Source organism: Sciurus vulgaris, assembly GCF_902686455.1.
Source record: "Sciurus vulgaris genome assembly, chromosome: 5".
Taxonomy (NCBI): domain Eukaryota; kingdom Metazoa; phylum Chordata; class Mammalia; order Rodentia; family Sciuridae; genus Sciurus; species Sciurus vulgaris.
Window position 1 is genome coordinate 101696715 of NC_136465.1, and position 14843 is coordinate 101711557.

General features: G+C 36.0%; 1 long non-coding RNA gene across 1 annotated transcript in view; it reads right to left on the bottom strand.

Annotated features, from left to right (window-relative positions):
* Positions 1 to 328: 328 nt before the first annotated feature.
* LOC306660854 overlaps positions 329 to 14843 on the bottom strand; it is a 610682-nt gene continuing 596167 nt past the window's right edge. Inside the window, exon 2 of the long non-coding RNA XR_013763763.1 lies at positions 329 to 487. This is a non-coding gene — a long non-coding RNA (uncharacterized lncRNA). The remainder of the gene's footprint in view (positions 488 to 14843) is intronic.

Below are 14843 nucleotides of genomic sequence, written 5' to 3' on the forward strand. Positions count from 1 at the left end.
ATACACCCCAATTTTTAAGACTAATTGTTCTAAAGAATAAACTTAATAGACACAAAGTTAAGAGAAAATTTGTGTTTCAAATCCTTGTCATTTTACCATGTCATTCTACCATATAGATTAAACTTTGGTTTATATCAGAACGTTAGTATTTCACCTTAGGAAAAACCTTCAATAGTTTTAGCTGTCTCACATACATATAACCAACTTAGTTACACACAAACTTGTTGAAACTTGCCCTTTACTTACACAGACTTTCTTAGCACTTACTTAGACCCTCATGTATTTCATCACACAAGCACTTTCTTACCCAGAAACATTTCCTTTTTCCTTTTACTAAATATATTTCCATACCCAGAATCTTTTATTTTCTCTTTCCTATTTGTTGACCCCTTTTTGTTCACATTCTGAAACAACTCTTATGAAATTTCTGAATTTAGATAAATCACTCTATTTTAATAAGATTAAATATTCTGTTGTTTATAGTACTCTAACTGAAACACAGTTGAAACTTTTTGGGACCCTTTGTATATAGAATTGCACTTGTTAGGACATAACTCTTAGTAACCTTGTTTTTAGTTTAGTGATGACACAAAGCAAGTTTAAACCCTTTTATTTACCAACCTATGAAAACACCAATAATGTTTAAGTATGATACCCCATGGAATTTAAGGAGTTAAAAGTACTCGATGTTATTTAACAATTAGCATTTTAACTTTGTAAATTAATCAGATGTCTCTACAAACACATTAGAGTAATCCCATACATGTTAACTCTAATTCACTTATTCTGTAAAAAACCAAGATATCAGACAAGTGTCCTGAACAGTATTTGCTGTCTCTTCCCTGTTGAAGAAAAGTCCTAGAAACAATTGATATTAGACATTTTATTAACATCAATATTTTATTAGCTTGACCACCTAGAGACTTGCAAGTTATTTTCAAAGACATTTTACTCTTATTAGTTTACCCAATTTGAACCTTTTTAAATCACGTGAATTAAAAGTATCTGGATCCATTTTTAAATTTTAATTTTAGGAGCGCTCAGTTTTGATACAGACAAAACATGACATCAGACAGCACAACATACAAATAACACAAAATCAAGCCCTTGTAACTTTATAGGTGAATCTCCATTGCAGTGTAACAGATGTTCAAAAACTCTAGTTGAATAAAAAATAGAACTGATCAAAAAATCATGAGCTCAAAAAAAAACATATAATTAAAAATATAGCATTTACTTTGCTGGAGTTTTAAAGACTCTTTTTACCTTTTCTTTCCCTGGGTTTGAGACCGGTCTCCTACTGAGCCTTTAGGCTTCTTTTATTTATATTTCAATGTAAGCCTTGACTGAGATCTGGAAGGATCTAACAGGTTTTAACAGAAACTCTGTGTCTAAGGCATTTTAGCCACCTCATCAGGACAGGTTGGATGTTAAAATTATGAGACCTTATTTTTCATTACTTTTGAGACTGAAGCTACTTTGCTAAGTTACCCTTCAGGGCTGTCGGGAGGGGGAGTCCAGAGAAGGAACCTTTGGGGTCCACCCGAGAGTAGCCCGGGCTGAGACCCCCGCAGTTGTTCCAACCCTTCCTCCACCTCCGCCACAAACACACAACAGAACCAGAACCAGATACAGACGGGCGCCAATCTCTGATCCACCAATTGAACCCCATCAGCGCCCTTACCGACGGAGACTACCAGGCGTCCCTGGCTCTCCTTCCACCCTTAGGGCGTCCCCCAGGGCTGCAACCTGTGGCCCCCCAGGCACGTCTGCCGGCCACTGTTCAGCCACTCTCACGAGTCACCGAACGGCTGCCACCGAAACCGAAAGCGCGCTCACAGAACCAGACCAACTAACAAAACACAAGACAAAGACAGACAACTTCGGGGTACCCCTTCTTACCTCCAAGGTCGACTCCACGGATGAGGGGGGGCCATCTTATCCCGGACGAGCCCCCAAATGTAAGGCCCCCAAAAAGGAAACCCCAACTCTGTCCCATGGATGGACGGCAACCCCAATCAACCGCAGGAGGCGTGACTTGATGCAAACCGCAAGAGGTGTTTATTCCAGCGCGCTGGGACCCAACTCCAGGAGTCGAGTCCCTAGCAGAAAATCTTGTAGGTTTATAAAGGCAGAAACCACACATCGGGAGGGGTCGCACATGAAAGGGAAAAGGGGGACAAAGCTGCCGGGAAATTTCAAAGGGGGTTCTGGGTTTGCTGATAACATACAACATGTTTCACAATGTTTTACAACAGGGCGTAGATTCTGGTCAATAGTTTCTGGTAATCATTCTGTTTGATCACTATCTGGCTATCTGGCTCAATTTACCCTTTTATTCTCTGTTTGGGGCTGTTTCTTGGAACAGCTTTAAGGGCTTTGTTCCCATTCCTGGGAGGGTGACCTTAGGGAGTTGAGATGACTGGGAGGGTGACCTTAGGGAGTTAAGATAACTGGGAGGGTGACCTCAGACAGCTTAAAAAAAGGTCCATTCTTTCAAGAGATTTTAATGTTTCCTCATCTGATCTCCTGTTTTAATTGCTTATTCTTATAAAAAGTGTTATATTTATCATTATAAAAATGCTTTTTCATTTTAAAAATAATTCATTAATTTTAAAATGTAATCCCAGTTATATTCAGTATGGTTCTATTGCTTTTCAATGAAGTACATTTATTATAAATGAAATGAATATAATGTGTATAGCTGAATGAATATAAATTACATGTGCTCACTTTAACCACCACACAGGGCAAGGTGTAGACTGTCTCCAGCATCTTCCATGTGCCCTCACCTCTTGCTCCTTACCACTCATGTCCATGCTACACCACCACCCCAGGTATCCTCAGTCCAATTTTCTGTCAATTTGTGTCAAATTTTTTTAAAATATTTTTTTGTTATTACATTAAAGTTATACGTAATAGTGGGGTTCATGATGCCATAAGCATACATTCCTGGAAAATAATTTGTTCTACTTCAGTCCCAAGTACTTCTCTTCCCTCCCTTTCTACTTGTTTTCCTTCTATTTATTTATAGGGTTTTTAAAAAGTGTTTTATAGATATACATAAAAATAAGATTCATTGTAGTATAATCATATATTTACTTAGCATAATCTGGTCAATTTAATTCCACTATTGCTCCCTTTGCCCATCTCTCCTCCCTTCCCATCTATCCCTTTTGTCAACTCCACTGATTTTCATGGGATTTTCCCCACCATTTCTTTATATCACTCCAACTCGTGCATTTAAGAGAAAACATTTGACCCTTGACTTTATGAAGTTGGTTTATTTCACTTAGCATGATGTTCTCCAGTCTCATTCATTTACCAACAGATGCCATAGTTTCATTTTTCTTCATGACTGATTGGAAATTCCATTGTGTATATAAATCATATTTTGTTTATCCATTCACCTGTTGGTAAGTAACTGGGCTGGTTTAATAACTTGACCCTTGTGAATTACTCTGCTATCAACATTGATGTGGCTGCATCTCTATAGTATGCTGATTTCAGGTCTTTGGGATACATACCAAGGTGTAGAATAGCTGGATCATATGAATGTTCCTTTCCTAATCTTTTGCAGAATCTGCATATTGCTTTCCAGAGTGATTGTACTAATAATCTCATTAAGAACATATGAGTACACATTTACTCCCACATCCTCCACATTTATTATTTGTATTCTTGATACTTGCCATTCTAACTGGGGTGAGATGAAATTTCAATGTATTTAATATTTGTATTTTGCTGACTGATAGAAATGTTGAATCATTTTTCAAATGTTTGTTGGTTATTTGTATTTCTTCTTTTGAGAAATACCTGTTTAGTTCTTTTGCTCATTTACTGAAGTTTTTTTAGGTGTTAAGCTTTTAAAATTATTTATATATTCTGTATGTTCATTCTCTATAAAGGAGTAACTGACACAGATTTTTTTACCATTCTGTAGGCTTTCCCTTTATAATCTTAATTATTTCCTTTGCAGAAGCTTTTTTTTATGGCATCCCACTTGTTGATGACTCTTGGGGTTTTTTGTTCGTTTGTTTTTGTTTGTTTGTTTGTTTGTTTTTCATACTTTAGGAGTTTTGTTAAGGAAGCCAGTTCCTGTGCTGACAAATTAGAGTGTTGAACCTCTTTTCTTCCAACAGTTGCAGAGTTTCTGGTCTCATCTATAGATCTTTGATCCATTTTCAGTTGAGTTGCTGGGTGAAAGATAAGGGTCTAGTTTCATTCTTCTACATATGGATGTACAGTTTTCCCAGCACTATTTGTTTAAAAGGCTACCTTTTCTCCAATGTATATTTTTGATACCTTTCTCTAATATCAGATGACTGATTCAATGTGGGGTTTTCTCTGTGTCTTCTGTTCTATTAGTCTTCATGTCTATTTTGGTACCAATGCTATGCTCTTTTGTCACTATAATTCCTGTAGTATAATTTGAGATTAGGTGTTGTGATGCTTCAAGCATCACTCTTCTCACTCAGGATTGCTTTGGCTATTCTGGTATATTATTCTTCTAAATTAATTTTAGAACCATTGTCTGTAGATCTATGAGGAATGTATTTTGACCGGCAGTGCTTTGAATCGGTATAATACTTTGGGTAGTATGTTCATTTTCACAATAGGAATTACACCTCTTCAAGAACATATATGTTCTTGCAATCTTCTAATGTTTTCTTCAACTTCTTTCTTTAGTGTTCTATAGTTTACTTTCTAAAAGTCTTTCACCTTCTTCCTTAGATTTATGCCCAAGCATTTTTTGGGCTATTGTGAATGGGATAGTTTTCCTCATTTCTTTCTCATAAAATTCATTATTTGTATATAGGAAAGCTATGGATTTATGAGGGTTGATCTTGTCTCCTGCTACTTTGCTGAATTTATCAACTCTCAAAGTCTTCTGGTGGAATTTTGGGTCTTCTACGGATAGGCTCATGTCATCAGCAAAGAGAGATAATTTAACTACTTAGTTTCCTATTTGTATTACTCTAATCATTTTTCTTGCTTGGTTGTCCTGGCTAGAGTTTCAAGAACTGTGTTAAATAGGAGCAACGAGGGTGTACATCCTTGTCTTGTTCTTACTTTTAGAGAAAATGCTTTCTCTTTTTCTCCATTCAGTATGATGTTGGCCTTGGGTTTGTCATATAATACCTTTACAATGTTGAGGTAAGTTCCTTCTATCCTTAGTTTCTCTAGTACTTTAAACATCTATTGAGATAATCATGCAATTCTTGTCCTTAACTCTATTTATGTGGTGAATTACATTTATTGATTTTTGTATGTTGAACCAATCTTGCATACTTGGGAAGCAACCCCCTTGATCATGTTGTACTATCTTCTTAATGCATTTTTTAAATGTAGTTTGTGAATATTTTATTAAGGATTTTTGCATCTTTGCTCATCAATGATATTGATCTGAAGCTGTCTTTCCTTGATGTGCCTTTGTCTGGTTTTGTTACAGGATGATAGTAACTTCATAGATTAAATTTGGTAGTGCTTCCTCTCTCTTTATTCATGAAATAATTTGAGAAAGATTGGCATTAGTTCTTCTTAAAGGCACTGTAGAACTTGGCTGGCATTCATCTGGTCCTGTGCTTATCTTTGTTGGAAGGCTTTGAATTGCTGTTTCAATCTCATTGTTTGATATTAGTCTGTGTAAGTTTTTTATATACTCATGGTTCAATTTGGGTAGGTCATATGTATGTAGAAGTTTGCCAGTGTTGTCTAGATTTTCTAGTTTATTGGAATATAAATTTTCAAAAATTTATAATGATCCTCTGGATTTCAGAAGTGTCTGGGATGATATCTCTTCTTTCATCACTAATTTCGTTGATTTATGTCTTCTCTTTCATTTGGTTAATTTGGCTAAAGGATTACCATCCTTGTTTATCTTTTCAAAGAATCAATGCTTCATTGCATTGATCCTTTTTATTACTTTTTTATTTTTAATTTCATTGACTGTGACTCTTATTGTAATTATTTTCTATCTTCCACTGATTTTGGAATGTTTTTTTCTTTTTCTAGGGTCTTTAGATAAAGAATTAGATTATTTGGTACATTTCCATTTTTTTTAAATGTAGTCACTCAATACTATAAATGTCCCTCTGGGAACTGCCTTCATAGTGTCCCAGAGACTTTGATATGTTACATATCTGTTCTTATTTGTTCCTAAGAACATTTTTTTGATTTCTATCCTGATTTCTTATAAGATCCATTCCATATTCAAAAGTATATCAACTAAACTCCAGGTGTTAAAATGGTTTCTGCTTTTTATCCTGTTGTAGATTTGTAAGTTCATTCCATTATGATCTGGTAGAATGCAAGGAATTGTTTATATTTTTAAAAATACTTGCTTAGACTTATTTTGTTTTTGAAAATATGGTCTGTTTTAGAGAATTTTCCATGTGCCACTGAGAAGAAAACAAATTCATTTTTTGATAGATGAAATAGTCTACAGATTTCTATGAGTTCATTTGCTTAATAGTGTTTTTTATTTCTGAAGGGTCTTCACTTAGTTTATACCTGGATGACCTATCTATTGATGAAAGAAGTGTGTTGGTATAACTTGGTATTATTGTATTGGTGACTATATGACACTTTATATTGAGTAGGGTTTGAAGAGTGGTTACTTTTTATATTGCTTGTGGCACTAAAGACTAATTATTGTTACTGGGAAAATACGACAATATATATCAAAAACATTAAAACTTTTAAACTCTTGACCCAACATTTCCAAATCTAGAAATTTATTCTACAAATAAACATATAAAGCAAGTCTTGTACCTATCACAAGTGAGGTCTTCGAAGCACAGATGTTGAAACAGTCACAGTCTTGAAGGTCACAGGTTTCTCTCAAAACCAGTTTCATTTCAAAAAGAGTTTTGTTTCATTGTAAATTTAAGCTAACATTTAAAATGGAACATTCTCACATAGAAACTGTGTGTTTCTGCTTTCTCTTGAAAATTTATAAGATTTTGTGCACTAGGGTCAAATATTCTTGATCATGAACAGTTAGAACTAAGTAGTAGATGCCACTTTGAGACACGCTTTGGGTTAGCAGGTCACACCATTTCTAAACTTCACATGTACCATTGATTTTTTTTTTTATAATTTTACCTTTTAAGTTTTTTCTGGCTTAAGATATTAGCAGGTCACACCATTTCTAAACTTCACATGTACCATTGATTTTTTTTTTTTATAATTTTACCTTTTAAGTTTGCAATTTCTGGCTTAAGATATTTGTTAGCTGTTATGATTTGGGCATGTTTGAGTGTATCTCCCAAAGGTTTCACATGTTAAAGAGTTTTACTCCCAGGATGGTAGTATTAGGAGGTGGTGTGAAAACTTTCAGAAATAGGGCTTTGTAGAAGATGCTTGGTCATTGAAAGCATGTCTCAGAATGGATTATGGAACCCAAATATCTTTGAATTCCCATTTGGTGATGTGATCACTTCCTCCCACATGTATTCCCACCATTGTAATCCTCCACAAGGTGACTCAGATAAGGGGGGCTGTCACAAGGGCTTGCACCATGTTGTTTGAATTTTCAGTATTTGAAACTGTGAGCTAAATAAATACCTTTGGTTTATAAATACCTGAGCCTGCCTCACATATTTTTGTTATAGTAATGAGAAATAAACTAATACACAAATCAACCAAAGGTAGACTATTCAATCCCAGGACATTCACAAACACAGCAGAGATGTACTGCGTTTTTGTCTAGAGGAGTCTATTTTTTCATTTATAATTCTTCCTTGATCCTAAGACACTGGTCACTGACTTCCCCAGTGGTTTTGCATTGTAAAACTAAACAGGTTTGCTATTTAACTTAGGCCCTGGAAGTCTGAAGAGGAGAAGTTCATGCGCTTAACTGTTTAGTGGAACTTTCAGTTTATCAGATGTTTTGCCTTTATATGTAGTGAAAGTTCAGAGCTCTTGCCATGAAATATTTTCTAATTACTTTCCTCCAATTCATTATTGATTTGCTTTGGATGGAGACCAGACCTATTTATTCTCAATTTCACTAGAAGCACAAGCAAAAATTTCAGTCTGCCACTGCTTCTCCTTAAGCTATGTGTTTCTCTGTTGGGGAAGTATTTTTTTCCAAATAGCAACAAAGCCTGATTTATATTGGAAATCTGTCAAATTGCATTAAACAGTTCTTGATTGAATTAGCAGTTTCCAAGCCTCTTTCTCACAGCTGTCATGGAGTAGAACTGCACAATCTGTTCAGCTGGTTCCAGGGCAGGTGTTTTTGTCTTGACAGAAATTCTTTCTGTATACCAGCCTGTCTGGAGATTAAAAGTTTTCTTAGGAGGATTATGAGAGGAAATCAAGGAGAAACATTTTTTTTTCCACACCAGCAATTTCACTTTGTGCTTATCCGTTAGTCTAAACCCTATGGGTTACCTGCTTTGTAGCTCAGCAAAACTAGACGTATGGTTCCAGAATCACAGGGCACAAAAACAGAACTATACTGAACCCTAGAAAATCAGAGGCTTTTGAAATAATTTGACACATGCAAATGATTGCAAAATGTCTAATATTTAACTAGCGCTATTATGATTTTGTATTTAAACCTTCCAGTTTGATGATATTCATAAAGATGCTTTGACAAAACAGTCTTAAATAATTGGACTGTAACTTTAGAGGGAAATTAGGAGTGGATGGGGGAGAGAAGCACCTTCTTGTAGGCATTAAGAAAACAACTTATGCCCAGAAAAATTAAAGGATGTGCTAACAGACACACAGACAATGGTAGAGCCAGAATAAAAATACTAATCCTGCACATCATATAATCATATTGTCATCATATAAATGATACATCATTTAAAGTATAAAACTCTGTTGATCTAGAAGCTTTAAATCAGGAAGGGAGCATGGGACATGCACCACATGTCCACACACACCCCTCAAACACCACTTGAAGGCAACAGTTCTCTTCCAGACTAGCAAATCAGTATAAATGTGCTAATCAACAAACCCTAATGTGTTCATCAGAATGACTTGTAGAAAAAGAACAAAAGGCCATTCAAAAGTAAGCAAAAAGCCGACTTTTGAAAGAAATTTGCTAGCCATGAAAATCATTAATTGTGAGGAGAGATAAACCAAATAACACATTTCTGCTTGAGTGAGTTTGAATGTATTCTCAGAAGTCACCTTCTATGGCTAATAGGGCTTTGGAAAAAGTTAGAATAGAGCTGAAGATGTGGAACAGATCCAAAGACAGGGAGCTCTACTGCGGAAGTTAGATCCAGAGGAGGTCACTGGGTGATACAAACATCCTCAGGTGAATTTTTAAAACTATCATCGATACAAGGACGTTCAGTCTGGTAAAATGAGTGTCAAGAAAGACAACCCAGACAAATTACAAAATTCTGTTTGTAATTCAGGAGAAGAAGTAACACTGTTAGATAGTCCCCAGTTTCTAGCAGGCTCTTCTACTCATGTGGGTAATGTGCAACAGGGCCCAGTTCTGGAGAAACAAAGTTGGCAGGAGCTAGACAGAACGGAGCTCTGGTTCTAAAAAGGGTCTTAGGATCCTGGGAAGAGGATAGACCAACCAATTGTGAATAGATAGATCCTTTGACCTTGTGGAGAGAGTTGAAAGATAGTCTAATTGTAAAAAATTAAATAATAGATGAATGATCAACTAAAGGCTCACTGCATTTTGAACAGGTTTTATGATCTTTAAGTTTTCTTATAAAGTCTAGTTATCTGAAATAAAATAAGTATCATCTATAAAAACACCTAAAGTAGTTCTAGGCACACACCAAGATATGTGTTACCTCAATCTGAAATTAGGGCACATACTGGTTTTCATTGTTCTTAAATTTTTGTCAACATGCACATTTGTCTAAAATAGGTTGTTCTAGTGCATACTACTATGTTGTAATCATTCATGTGACTAATGTAGTGAGGGATTTTACTTAACTGAAATAGAGATATGAAACAATTTTATATATTTTAACAAATAGGTGAAAATTCCTCTGAATTTCTTTTAGGAGCAAAAAGAAAGAGGTGCTGACACTAAAGAAGTAGGTCTGGAGGTAGAAAGGGAGACCGGGTGTTAGGAAAGGTACTCTTGCAAACTGCTGCAGCTCTTTATAAATACTTTCAGGCAAAGGTGTAAAGGGATCCCGGTATTACTTATTCATAACAATGACAGCAATGAAAAATGATGCTGTGGTGGAGAGTCAGGACCCTAATCCTGGTATGGCTAAGCGTAGGGAATATTTAAAACTTTAAAAAATTTTATGGTTCTGTTAATTAATGTATAATAGAAAAATGTGTACTCTCATTTATTTTATAAATGAGGTAAGTTCTATATTTTAAACTCTATATAAATTGAATATAATATATGGATAGCTACCTATTTATCTCTCTGCTGCCAGTTGGAAATATTTCAGTTTTTATTTTATTTTGGTTATTGTATTTCATGTGTGTTTATAATTGCTTGTTGAAGTGTTTTGGAGATGTGTGTTTTAAGCTGTTTCTTGAATAGTTCTACCATCTCTGTCATATTTGGGTTGGCATCTATTGTCGTTTTTTATACCAATAGTCTATCTGATGAGAACTGCATGACCTACCCTTCAGGGAGTTTCTTAATCTCTTTTCTCCATTCTGCTTTCCAGCCACATTACACTGTTTCCACTTGCCTTAATACACTGTGCTATTTCATACTACCCTAGTTGTTTCACACCACCTCATTTGCCCAGGGTAGACTGTGTATATGTTCTGCCTGGCAAATGTTTCATTGTCTTTCAAAAGCTGACTCATGCCATTTCCTAAATAAATACTTTTCTAGCTTCCAAGAGTTGGGATCCTGTTTTTTTTGTTTGTTTGTTTGCTTTTTTTTTTTTTTTTTTTTTTCTTCCTCTTTCCCATTGATAACAGTCTGTGATATAAGACATCCTAAAACTCCTGGAGTAGTATTCGGAAAGCTATTCCATTTGCTCAAGGACTTAGAAACCTTCAGTATTTGTTAACAGGCTTCTCTTTTGAACCATGGCAGGGATAATGATATCAAATGAAGAGAAAGTTCTTGTTCCTGGTATAAACTGGGTTAAATAGAATCCTCTGTAAAAGGTTAGACGGGTACCTAGACTAGTTTCTAAATACATGAAACTGAACTTCACCTGGTGCTAAGTCAATATGCAGCCAACAAAACTTGCCTCCCTCTACTGTCTCTGCTACATGCTCTCCCCTCAACTAACTGAACAGATGAACAGTGTAACTGAGAAGATATGTAAAGGAACAAGTAAAAGAGAGAAGACAATATCTGTCTGGAAACCCAGAGCTTACTCTACAAGCCAAAATAAATCCAAACAAGATTTGAGCATCCATGAAGATAGAATAAAGACTTTTAAAGGGAGAAAAGAAAAACCAAACTCAAGTTCTAGGTGCTCTGCAGATGATGCTTATGCCTCTGATGGATAAGTCAAAGACTCAACTACCAAGGTTTCCCTGTGCCCATTTTTATAACATTTCTCCCCCAAGACTTTCTACTATTGAACAACAAGATAAATAGTTAGTATTTCTTTCATTGTAACCACTTCCAAATATTTATTTCTAAATTTAAAAATCTAGATTTTTTTTATTCAAAATAAAATAGAGCGCAAGATAGATGGAGTCCTTGGTGTAGAAGATGTGCTCCTCCCATTGCTAGTAACCTGCAGTTGAAGATAATTCCCAGACAAGCTTCCTTAGATCTGCCTACCATAGTCCTCCCCCATCCCGGCCCTGGCTCCTTATCCTTCACATGGTGGAAACAGAGTGTCACAAGAAATGTCTGAAAGCACAATGATGGAAAGAAGCAGAGACTGCAGAGGCTATTTGGAGAAGCACTGAAGCGTTTAGATTTCTCACGTTGATGACATCAAGTCACAAAATACAAAGGGAAAATGAATACATTTTGTTTCACTTTATCTTCAAGGCAGTATTACTTCTTGTACAATTTTCAGGCATTCTTCATAATACTTTTACCTTTGTTCAGGACATGAAGTTTCACTATTTCCCTGAAAATGTTTGCTAGTTATCTTCAGACCAAATACACTCTGTTCAGTTTTCTTTGGACTCTTCTAATTAGTCTGCTGTAATATCATACCTAATTATTTTTATTCTCTCTGGCCCTGTTATAAATAGGTAAAGCTCCTTACTTTTTCCATTTCCAATAACACATCCTGCTCAGTATTTTTATTTCCATCATACTTGGTCTAAAGGACAAGCTCATTTCTACTCCTTTATGGTTTACTTTTCCTAAATTCACTTTCTAAAATAATCCTCTGATAAAGAAGTTTATGAATATATAAAGTTGAAAGGGAAAAATTAAAATTCATTTGGAAAACACTGTTAATGACCACTTCTTCTGAGGTACATTACCAGCATGGTCAAGAATCACTCCCGTCTGCTTCAGAGATCCTCAGTGTCACATGTAGGCAGAGAAGTAATGTCATTGCATGGGATGATTTCAGGGACCTGAGAAGGCCCCATACATACTCTTTCAGATCCTGTCTCACTGGTTCCCTAAAAATCTTAAATTCCTTAGATAAAAGTTATGCTCGTAGTTCCACAACAAAAAATACACTTTAAATTATAACTAACCTGACAAGAGAAGTAAATAAGATTAAATACAAAGATGCAAAGGATTCACGTCTTTCCTCCATGAAGTGAAGTTCTGATGAGGGGAGGGTATCACACAACACAATAGGCTCCATGCAGGACTTACATGCAAAGGAAATCTGGGCAAACTAGAAAACATTTTATTCCCTATATCACTTTTTTAAAATCTGTGATCTTCAGGATTCACAGTTGGTAGGGCTCAAGATATTATTTTAGTCAGTCAATTTCTCTTCTAACAAAAAAGAAATTAAGGTGGCTACCTAGGTTCATATATCTTTTGCTTGTTCCTCCTCTATTTTTCTTCCTTTCCTCCAAAAATAACACTTTCTTCAGTGTCCAAGACAAACCCATACCAAGCTCTGTGCAGGGTAGTGGAGTTTCAAGAAACCATACACTATCCCTGACATCAAGGAACCTCAGCAGCATTTATTCATTCCTGGTGCTAAGTGTGAACTTCAGCTTCCACCACGGATGTTTGAGGAAAGTTTCTACTATGAAAGAGAATAAATAACTCAAAACCAGGGAACTAAACAGACAGGGAAAGGAACAGAAGAGTCAATATTAAAACTAATATTATCTTGTAGATACCCTGTTGTTTTTATCAGAAAAAAAGAGGAAGATGATATAGAAAAAAATCTGAACAAAAAATGAAAGAACACTGTTGGATTAAAATTAATTATTTCAAAAATTTTTAAAAATCAATAAAATTTTGGGACATAAAGTTGAACAACATTTGTAAAATAGCAAAGAGAATTAGAGAGTTACCTGTGAAGTATTATGCACATCAGCAGTTCCAAAGACTAAGGAAAAACAAAGGGATAAAAGTCATCAAAGAGAGTATTTCATGGAATGGAGGGTGGTGCATTTCCAAAATAAAAGAATATGGTCTCAGGCACTGAATAAGGAAAAGATTCATTCTGAGGCACAATGCTGTGAAATGTCAAAAACAATTGAAGATTTTTAAAAGCTTCCAGCAAAAAAAAATCAGATCATAAGAAGAAAGACAGAAAATAAGGATAGAATCAGTTGTCCTGACAAGTATACTATAATCAAGAGGATACTGGAGCAACAACTTAAAATTTTTCAAGAAAATAATTTCAGAATCTAAACCTCTATATCAAAATAAGGAATCAATGAAGTGTAAAGGTAAACTAATTATAATCTTTAGAGGTACAAAGTCTCACAATGTTACCTCCCACTCGCCTTTCTTGGAGCTAATGGAGGGTGGCTCCATGAAGTCAGAGGCACAAATCAATATAGAGAAAGACGTGGGATCAGGAAATGGAGAACCCTGCAGGGAAGCAGGTAGAGGGAATTTCTGCATAATCCGCCAGGCAAAGTTCCAGAAAGTCAGCAATGGACAGAAACATCAGCCTAAATTAGGTAGAAATTTGATGATTGCAATAGGCAAAGAAAAGTACCTGTGAAGAATGATGTATGAGAATGAAATCTCCATTTACTATTTTTTTAAGACATCAATAACTGGTACCTAAACTTGGTCAATAATGCAAGTTATAGAAACTGGAATTCGTCCTCTTTGAAACCAGTCATAGAAAAACCTTTTTCCCCAAAGCCAACCATAAAACCTAATCTTCTTGGATCCAGCCATGAAGAAATTCTCTGATCACACTTGGCTAAAAATCAATCATAAGACCCCATCCCAGAAAGGGTCTATCCCATACTTGAGTGGAAGAAATGCTTTGCAAAGAAGCTAAGTGTTGGGGGCTATGCCATGCGGACTATGCCAAGATGGCGCCTGGAAGCCAGCCAGAGGCTGTTTGATCACATGTGGTGAGGAGGTTGATTAACATAAGCAGGTGATTTATCATTGGCCATATTCAATTAAGTCCACGCACACAACGCGTGCACAGGTGTTCCCCAGTGTTCCTGATCATGCCTGCTCCTTTTGACCTTTACCATGATTGTACAGGAAGCTCCTCGCCTAATAATTGTCCTCAGCCCTACCCTTCACCTCCTGTAGGGGATATAAGCCGCTCTCCTGGAGCACCCGTAGTTCCCGGGTTCCCTGAATCTCCAATAAACCGTTCTGAATTCAAGAGCTTCCCTACTCGTTTGTCTCCCGGGCCAAGTTGACTCCGCTGGAGGGCGTCAGCTAAGATTCTGAAGAGAGGGGCCTTGCTACTTGTATTAACTCATACCCACCCGGGTGCAAAGTCTGGTTACAATCCTACTTGGCTGTTCATGCTTCATCAAATTTAGGCATAACGATG